Consider the following 10,000-nt stretch of genomic DNA (forward strand, 5'->3'; position numbering starts at 1 on the left):
GAATCTTTATTATTTTTTTTTTATTTCCTCAATATACTATTTAGGGAGAACACCGCTGCCTATTTTTATTAAAAATAAAAATATCAGAAATTCAAGAAAGAGGTGAAATTGATAACAAAAAAAAATAGGTGTAGAAAGAACTTCCAAAACGAAAGTAACTAAACAAGAACAAAAAAAATCCAACGCAGAATATCTTTCTGCTTCTCTTTTTTCGAAGGAAGAGAGAATTCGTACAAATCGATGAAAGAGAGGAGAAAGATATCTTTCGGTTGGAAAAACCTCTTCTAAGGATTATTTTCGATTATAAACGATTCCATCGTCCTTTGCGATATATCAAAAATGATCAATTTGAAAATGCTGTAAGAAATGAGATGTCACAATTCTTTTTTCATACATGTCAAAGTGATGCAAAAGAAAAAATATCTTTTACGTATCCATCTAGTTTATCAACTTTTCTTGAAATGATGCAAAGAAGACGTCTCTCTTCACAACAGAAAAACTCTCCTATGATGAATTGGATAATCGTTGGAGTTCTATTAATGAACAAAAAAGAAACAACCTAAGGAATCAATTTCTAAATAGGGCCGAAGCTCTAGATAAGGAATTTTTTGCTTTGGATGTACTCGAAAAAAAGAGTAGATTATGTAATGATGAGACTAAAAAAAATACTTACCTAAATATATGATCCTTTCTTGAACGGACCCTATCGCGGACGAATCAAAAAAAGTTTTTTATTCTCAATCAAGAATAAAACTTACCCAAAAAACTACATTTGGATAAATAAGATTCACGCCATCCTTCTTAATATTAATACTGATTATCCAGGCTTTGAACAGAAAATAGATAGATTTGATAAAAAATCATTATCAATGAAATTCGTTTTTTTTTTAACTTGATCAGTCAATTTTCTGGAAAATCAGTATCCAATTTCAATTTTAAAGGACTTTGTTTATTTCGAGAACATGAAAAGATGGATTCCGAAGCTAAAAAAAAAAAATGAAGTTTTTATTCGACGCAATTCTAACTGATGCGAACGATAAAACAATTATAAATAGAAAAAAATGTATTGGAATAAAGAAAGCAGTAAAAAAGTTCCTCGATGGTCATACAAATTAATTGACGAGGTAGACACCTGGAAACATCCGGTGAAACAGCGGATTATGAGATTCGTTCAAGAAAAGCCAAACGTGTCGTAATTTTTACTGATGACTCAGAGAATGCCAATGCTTATACGGATACCAAGGATACTGATAATTCTGATGAAAAAGATGAATTAGCTTTAATACGTTATTCACAACAACCGGATTTTCGGCGAGACATAATCAAAGGATCTAGACGCGCTCAAAGACGTAAAACTGTTAATTGGAAAATCTTTCAAGCAAGCGCACATTCTCCTCTTTTTTTGGACAAAATTGACAAACCCTCTTTCTTTTCTTTTGATATTTTCGAGCCAATGAAAATCCTTTTTCTAAATTGGATGTGGAAAAATAAAAATACAGAATTGAAAATTTCGGATTCTACAGAGGAAAAGACAAAAGATTAAGAAAAAAGAGGAAGAAAGGCGTATAGAAATAGCCGAAGCCTGGGATAGCATTATATATGCTCAAGTAATAAGAGGTTTTTTATTAGTAACCCAATCGATTATTAGAAAATATATTCTATTACCCTCATTGATAATAACTAAAAATATCGTTCGTATACTATTATTTCAATCTCCCGAATGGTCAGAGGATTTAAAGGATTGGAATAGAAATGTATATTAAATGCACCTATAATGGCGTTCAATTATCCGAAACAGAATTTCCGAAAAACTGGCTAACTGAGGGTATTCAAATAAAGGTCCTTTTTCCTTTTCGTCTGAAACCTTGGCACAGATACAGATCTAAGCTACGATCCCCTCAAAAGGAAAAGGATCCAATGAAAAAAAAAGTGAAAAAAATGGATTTCTTCTTTTTAACAGTTTTCGGAATGGAAGTAGAATTGCCCTTTTCTTCTTCTCCCCGAAACCGACGTTCGTTTTTTGATCCCATTTTTAAAGAACTTAAAAAAAAATAAAATTTGGAAAAAGAATTTTTTTCTAGTTCTAAAAGTCTTAAACGAAAGAACAAAATTTTTTCTAAATATAGCAAAAGAAACAGCACAACGGATCATCCAAAGTATTCGCAAAAGGATTCTATTTCTAAAAGAAAAAATAAAAAACTATCATTATCAAATCTTTTATTTATATTTGGATTGAGAAAAATATATGAATTGAATGAAATTCAAAAAGATTCAACAAAAAGTAAAAGTAAGAGGAATCAAATTATTTACGAATCCACCATTCCAATTCAATCTATTAATTGGACAGATTGTTCATTGACAGAAAAAAAAATAAAAGATCTGAATGATAGAACAAAGAAAATCATAAAACAAATAGAAAAATTTAAAAAGACAAGAAAAAGGTTCAGAGAGAAATATTTGTTCTAAGAAAACAACTTATGATGATAAAAGATTAGAATTACAAAAAAATATTTGGCAGATATTACAAAAAAGAAATGTTCGATTATCCCGCAAATCACATTATTTTTTTAAATTTTTCATAGAAAGGGTATATATAGATATCTTTGTATGTATCATTAATATTCCTAGAATCAATGTACAACTTTTTCTTGAATCAACAAAAAAAATTCTTACTAAATACATTTACAATAATGAAGCAAATGAAGAAAGAAAAAGAAGTGATAAAAAAATCAAAGTCTAATTCACTTTATTTCTACTATAAAAAAATCAATTTGTAATATTAGGAATACGAATTCACAGAATTTTTGTGACGTATCCTCTTTGTCACAAGCATATGTATTTTACAAATTATCACAAACCCAAGTTATTAACTTATATAAGTATAATTAAGATCCGTTTTTGAATATCATGGAACACCTCTTTTCTTAAGAATGAACTAAAGGATTATCTTTTTGGAGTACAAGGAATATCTCATTCCAAATTAAACATAAGAGCGCTCCAATTCTGTAATGAATCAATGGACAAATTGGTTAAAAGGTCATTATCAATACGATTTATCTCAGAATGGATGGTCTAGATTAGTATCCCACAATGGCGAAATAAAATGAATGAACGCCATGTGGCTCAAAATAAAGATTTAACCAAATATCATTCATATGAACAAAACGGATTAATTCTTTACAAAAACACGAAATAGATTCATTAACAAATCAAAAAAAAAAATGAAAAAACAATATGGGTATGATCTTTTATCATATAAATCCCTTAATTATGCAGATAAGAAGGACTCATATATTTATGGATATAGATCGTCATTCCAAGCAAATAATAACCAAGCGATTTCTTATAATTCCAACACGCGTAAAAAAAAAAAATTGGATATGACGGATGATATTCCTCTCAAGAATTATATAGTAGAAGATTCTATTCTAGATATGGAAAAAATTTGGATAGAAAGTGTTTTGATTGGAGAATTCTGAATTTTTGTCTTACAAATAAAGTGCATTTTTGGGGTTCGATCGATACCGATTATTATTTTACGCTTCATGAAGAAATCAACCCATCCAATAAAAAAAAAAACCTTTTTGATTGGATGGGAATGAATGTAGAAATACTAAATCGTTGCATAGCGAATCGGGAATTTTTTTTTCTTCTCTAAAATTTTTATATTTTATAATGCATATACGAGTAACCCATGGATCATACCAATCAAATTCCTTTTTTTCAATTTTAATGTAAATAAAAATGAGAAAAACATCACGGAAAAGAAAAAAATAGATATTTTTAGACGATGGAAAAAAAAAATATCTTGAATTAGAGTTAGAGACTCGAAATAAAGGAAAAACAGAATATGCAGGTCGACTAAATCTTGAAGCATCCCCTTCAAAGAAAGAAAGATGTTAAAGAAGATTATGCCAGATCCGACATAAAAAGGGTGTAAAAAAAATAAATACACGAACAACATCGAAGCAGAACTTAATTGCTTCCTAAGAAGGTATTTGCTTTTTCAATTGAACTGGCGTGATTGCTTAAATGAAAGAATAATGAATAATATCCAAGTATATTGTCTCCTGCTTAGACTGAAAAATATAAAGAAATTGCTATAGCCTCTATTCAAAGAGGAGAACTAAGTCTAGATATTATGAAAATTAAGAATCAGAAGGATTTCACTCTTACAGAATTGAATAAAAATACGGAATTGATGAAAAAAGGAATATTGAGTATCGAACCGATTCGTCTGTCTATAAAAACCATGAACAATTTAATATGTATCAAACCATAGGCCTTTCGTTGATTCATAAGAGAAAGCACCAAATTAATCAAAGATACCGAGAAAAAAGCTACGTTGATAAGAAAAATTTGGATAAATCCATTAAGAAATCCATTACAAGAACAAGAGATCAAAAGCTGACTGAAAATAAAGAAAAAAAGAATTATGATTTGCTTGTTCCTGAAAATCTTTTATCCGCTAGACGTCGTAGAGAATTGAGAATTCTAATTTGTTTCAATCCTAGGAATAGAAATAGTGTGCATAGAAATACGGCATTTTACAATGAGAATAAAGTGAATAATTGCTGTCAAGTTTTGGCTACAAGTAAAAATATTGATAGAGATAAACAAAAACTAATTAATTTAAAGTTATTTCTTTGGCCAAATTATCGATTAGAAGATTTAGCTTGTATGAATCGCTATTGGTTTGATACCAATAATGGCAGCCGTTTCAGTATGGTAAGGATACATATGTATCCACGATTGAAAATTCGTTAATCTACATTTTTTGTTTTTTCTATTTCTCGTAACATATCTGGTATGCGAAAACAAATAGATGCACACGCATTGCATTGTCTTACCCTCTATTCTCACTGAGGTACGATACTAATTCAATGATATATCCTATCCATTAGATCTATAAATGAATCACCAAAATCTTCTTATTTGAAGTCGACAATTTTGCTTTGTGAATGCATAAATATAGTATTTTTTGTATACCTATTTGAATTGGGTTGATTAATCAAAATTTATTTGAAAAAGAAAATCAGGAATTCTAGATTATTGTATATTAAGATTATTGTATATACAAAATTGAAAATGAGTGTCATTTCATTATTATTACTGATCAATAAAAATATCTAGACTCTATAAAAAGGGGGGAAAGACAAGCTTTCATTTTTTTATGGTAAAAAAATCATTTATACCCGTTATTTCACAAGAAAAAAAGAAGAAAACCCGGGATCGATTGAATTTCAAGTATTGAATTTCACCAATAAGATACGAAGACTTACTTCACATTTGCAATTGCACAGAAAAGACTATTATCTCAAAGGGGTTTACGTAAAATTCTGGGAAAACGGAAACGACTCTTGTCTTATTTGTCAAAGAAAAATGGAATACGTTATAAAAATTAATTAATCAGTTGGATATTCGGGAGCCACAAACTATTAATTTGAAGAGTCGTTTTGAATTATTCGATTTATTAGATCTTGAATTTTGATGAACTAAGTTTTTGTTTTAAGCAATTCATGGAAGAATGAATCGAGGAAAAACCTATGAATGCCCCAACTACAAGAAAAGACTCATGTAGTCAATATGGGTCCTCACCATCCATCATGCATGGTGTTCTTCGACTTATTGTTCTCTATATGTGAGGACCCTATTGACTATCATGAGGTCTTCTTGTAGTTGGGGCATTCATAGTTTTTCCCTCGATTCATTCTTCCATGAATTGCTTAAAACAAAACTTAGTTCATCAAAATTCAAGATCTAATAAATCGAATAATTCAAAACGACTCTTCAAATTAATTAGTTTGTGGCTCCCGAATATCCAACTGATTATTAATTTTTTATAACGTATTCCATTTTTCTTTGACAAATAAGACAAGAGTCGTTTCCGTTTTCCCAGAATTTTACGTAAACCCCTTTGAGATAAATAGTCTTTTCTGTGCAATTGCAAATGTGAAGTAAGTCTTCGTATCTTATTGGTGAAATTCAATACTTGAAATTCAATCGATCCCGGGTTTTCTTCTTTTTTTCTTGTGAAATAACGGGTATAAATGATTTTTTTACCATAAAAAAATGAAAGCTTGTCTTTCCCCCCTTTTTATAGAGTCTAGATATTTTTATTGATCAGTAATAATAATGAAATGACACTCATTTTCAATTTTGTATATACAATAATCTTAATATACAATAATCTAGAATTCCTGATTTTCTTTTTCAAATAAATTTTGATTAATCAACCCAATTCAAATAGGTATACAAAATACTATATTTATGCATTCACAAAAGCAAAATTGTCGACTTCAAATAAGAAGATTTTGGTGATTCATTTAGATCTAATGGATAGGATATATCATTGAATTAGTATCGTACCTCAGTGAGAATAGAGGGTAAGACAATGCAATGCGTATGTGCATCTATTTGTTTTCGCATACCAGATATGTTACGAGAAATAGAAAAAACAAAAAATGTAGATTAACGAATTTTCAATCGTGGATACATATGTATCCTTACCATACTGAAACGGCTGCCATTATTGGTATCAAACCAATAGCGATTCATACAAGCTAAATCTTCTAATCGATAATTTGGCCAAAGAAATAACTTTAAATTAATTAGTTTTTGTTTATCTCTATCAATATTTTTACTTGTAGCCAAAACTTGACAGCAATTATTCACTTTATTCTCATTGTAAAATGCCGTATTTCTATGCACACTATTTCTATTCCTAGGATTGAAACAAATTAGAATTCTCAATTCTCTACGACGTCTAGCGGATAAAAGATTTTCAGGAACAAGCAAATCATAATTCTTTTTTTCTTTATTTTCAGTCAGCTTTTGATCTCTTGTTCTTGTAATGGATTTCTTAATGGATTTATCCAAATTTTTCTTATCAACGTAGCTTTTTTCTCGGTATCTTTGATTAATTTGGTGCTTTCTCTTATGAATCAACGAAAGGCCTATGGTTTGATACATATTAAATTGTTCATGGTTTTTTATAGACAGACGAATCGGTTCGATACTCAATATTCCTTTTTTCATCAATTCCGTATTTTTATTCAATTCTGTAAGAGTGAAATCCTTCTGATTCTTAATTTTCATAATATCTAGACTTAGTTCTCCTCTTTGAATAGAGGCTATAGCAATTTCTTTTATATTTTTCAGTCTAAGCAGGAGACAATATACTTGGATATTATTCATTATTCTTTCATTTAAGCAATCACGCCAGTTCAATTGAAAAAGCAAATACCTTCTTAGGAAGCAATTAAGTTCTGCTTCGATGTTGTTCGTGTATTTATTTTTTTTACACCCTTTTTTATGTCGGATCTGGCATAATCTTCTTTAACATCTTTTTCTTTCTTTGAAGGGGATGCTTCAAGATTTAGTCGACCTGCATATTCTGTTTTTCCTTTATTTCGAGTCTCTAACTCTAATTCAAGATATTTTTTTTTTTCCATCGTCTAAAAATATCTATTTTTTTCTTTTCCGTGATGTTTTTCTCATTTTTATTTACATTAAAATTGAAAAAAAGGAATTTGATTGGTATGATCCATGGGTTACTCGTATATGCATTATAAAATATAAAAATTTTAGAGAAGAAAAAAAATTCCCGATTCGCTATGCAACGATTTAGTATTTCTACATTCATTCCCATCCAATCAAAAAGGTTTTTTTTTTATTGGATGGGTTGATTTCTTCATGAAGCGTAAAATAATAATCGGTATCGATCGAACCCCAAAAATGCACTTTATTTGTAAGACAAAAATTCAGAATTCTCCAATCAAAACACTTTCTATCCAAATTTTTTTCCATATCTAGAATAGAATCTTCTACTATATAATTCTTGAGAGGAATATCATCCGTCATATCCAATTTTTTTTTTTTACGCGTGTTGGAATTATAAGAAATCGCTTGGTTATTATTTGCTTGGAATGACGATCTATATCCATAAATATATGAGTCCTTCTTATCTGCATAATTAAGGGATTTATATGATAAAAGATCATACCCATATTGTTTTTTCATTTTTTTTTTTTGATTTGTTAATGAATCTATTTCGTGTTTTTTGTAAAGAATTAATCCGTTTTGTTCATATGAATGATATTTGGTTAAATCTTTATTTTGAGCCACATGGCGTTCATTCATTTTATTTCGCCATTTGTGGGATACTAATCTAGACCATCCATTCTGAGATAAATCGTATTGATAATGACCTTTTAACCAATTTGTCCATTGATTCATTACAGAATTGGGAGCGCTCTTATGTTTTAATTTGGAATGAGATATTCCTTGTACTCCAAAAAGATAATCCTTTAGTTCATTCTTAAGAAAAAGAGGTGTTCCATGATATTCAAAAACGGATCTTAATTTATACTTATATAAGTTAATAACTTGGGTTTGTGATAATTTGTAAAATACATATGCTTGTGACAAAGAGGATACGTCACAAAAATTCTGTGAATTCGTATTCCTAATATTACAAATTGATTTTTTTATAGTAGAAATAAAGTGAATTAGACTTTGATTTTTTTTATCACTTCTTTTTCTTTCTTCATTTGCTTCATTATTGTAAATGTATTTAGTAAGAATTTTTTTTGTTGATTCAAGAAAAAGTTGTACATTGATTCTAGGAATATTAATGATACATACAAAGATATCTATATATACCCTTTCTATGAAAAATTTAAAAAAATAATGTGATTTGCGGGATAATCGAACATTTCTTTTTTGTAATATCTGCCAAATATTTTTTTTGTAATTCTAATCTTTTATCATCATAAGTTGTTTTCTTAGAACAAATATTTCTCTCTGAACCTTTTTTCTTGTCTTTTTTAAATTTTTCTATTTGTTTTATGATTTTCTTTGTTCTATCATTCAGATCTTTTATTTTTTTTTCTGTCAATGAACAATCTGTCCAATTAATAGATTGAATTGGAATGGTGGATTCGTAAATAATTTGATTCCTCTTACTTTTACTTTTTGTTGAATCTTTTTGAATTTCATTCAATTCATATATTTTTCTCAATCCAAATATAAATAAAAGATTTGATAATGATAGTTTTTTTTATTTTTTCTTTTAGAAATAGAATCCTTTTGCGAATACTTTGGATGATCCGTTGTGCTGTTTCTTTTGCTATATTTAGAAAAAATTTTGTTCTTTCGTTTAAGACTTTTAGAACTAGAAAAAAATTCTTTTTCCAAATTTTTATTTTTTTTTTTAAGTTCTTTAAAAATGGGATCAAAAAACGAACGTCGGTTTCGGGGAGAAGAAGAAAAGGGCAATTCTACTTCCATTCCGAAAACTGTTAAAAAGAAGAAATCCATTTTTTTCACTTTTTTTTTCATTGGATCCTTTTCCTTTTGAGGGGATCGTAGCTTAGATCTGTATCTGTGCCAAGGTTTCAGACGAAAAGGAAAAAGGACCTTTATTTGAATACCCTCAGTTAGCCAGTTTTTCGGAAATTCTGTTTCGGATAATTGAACGCCATTATAGGTGCATTTAATATACATTTCTCTATTCCAATCCTTTAAATCCTCTGACCATTCGGGAGATTGAAATAATAGTATACGAACGATATTTTTAGTTATTATCAATGAGGGTAATAGAATATATTTTCTAATAATCGATTGGGTTACTAATAAAAAACCTCTTATTACTTGAGCATATATAATGCTATCCCAGGCTTCGGCTATTTCTATACGCCTTTCTTCCTCTTTTTTCTTAATCTCTTTTGTCTTTTCCTCTGTAGAATCCGAAATTTTCAATTCTGTATTTTTATTTTTCCACATCCAATTTAGAAAAAGGATTTTCATTGGCTCGAAAATATCAAAAGAAAAGAAAGAGGGTTTGTCAATTTTGTCCAAAAAAAGAGGAGAATGTGCGCTTGCTTGAAAGATTTTCCAATTAACAGTTTTACGTCTTTGAGCGCGTCTAGATCCTTTGATTATGTCTCGCCGAAAATCCGGTTGTTGTGAATAACGTATTAAAGCTAATTCATCTTTT

General features: G+C 29.1%; 3 pseudogenes; all 3 read left to right on the top strand.

The window, feature by feature from the left end:
- Positions 1-230: 230 nt before the first annotated feature.
- On the top strand, positions 231-982 carry LOC114741310 (protein TIC 214-like; annotated as a pseudogene).
- On the top strand, positions 475-3,107 carry LOC114741320 (protein TIC 214-like; annotated as a pseudogene).
- A 114-nt stretch (positions 3,108-3,221) lies between these two features.
- On the top strand, positions 3,222-4,951 carry LOC114741330 (protein TIC 214-like; annotated as a pseudogene).
- The last annotated feature ends 5,049 nt before the right edge of the window (positions 4,952-10,000 follow it).

The sequence above is a fragment of the Neltuma alba genome, unplaced genomic scaffold (assembly GCF_004799145.2).
Source record: "Neltuma alba isolate B1F8T4 unplaced genomic scaffold, ASM479914v2 tig00000610_pilon, whole genome shotgun sequence".
Classification (NCBI taxonomy): Eukaryota; Viridiplantae; Streptophyta; class Magnoliopsida; order Fabales; family Fabaceae; genus Neltuma; species Neltuma alba.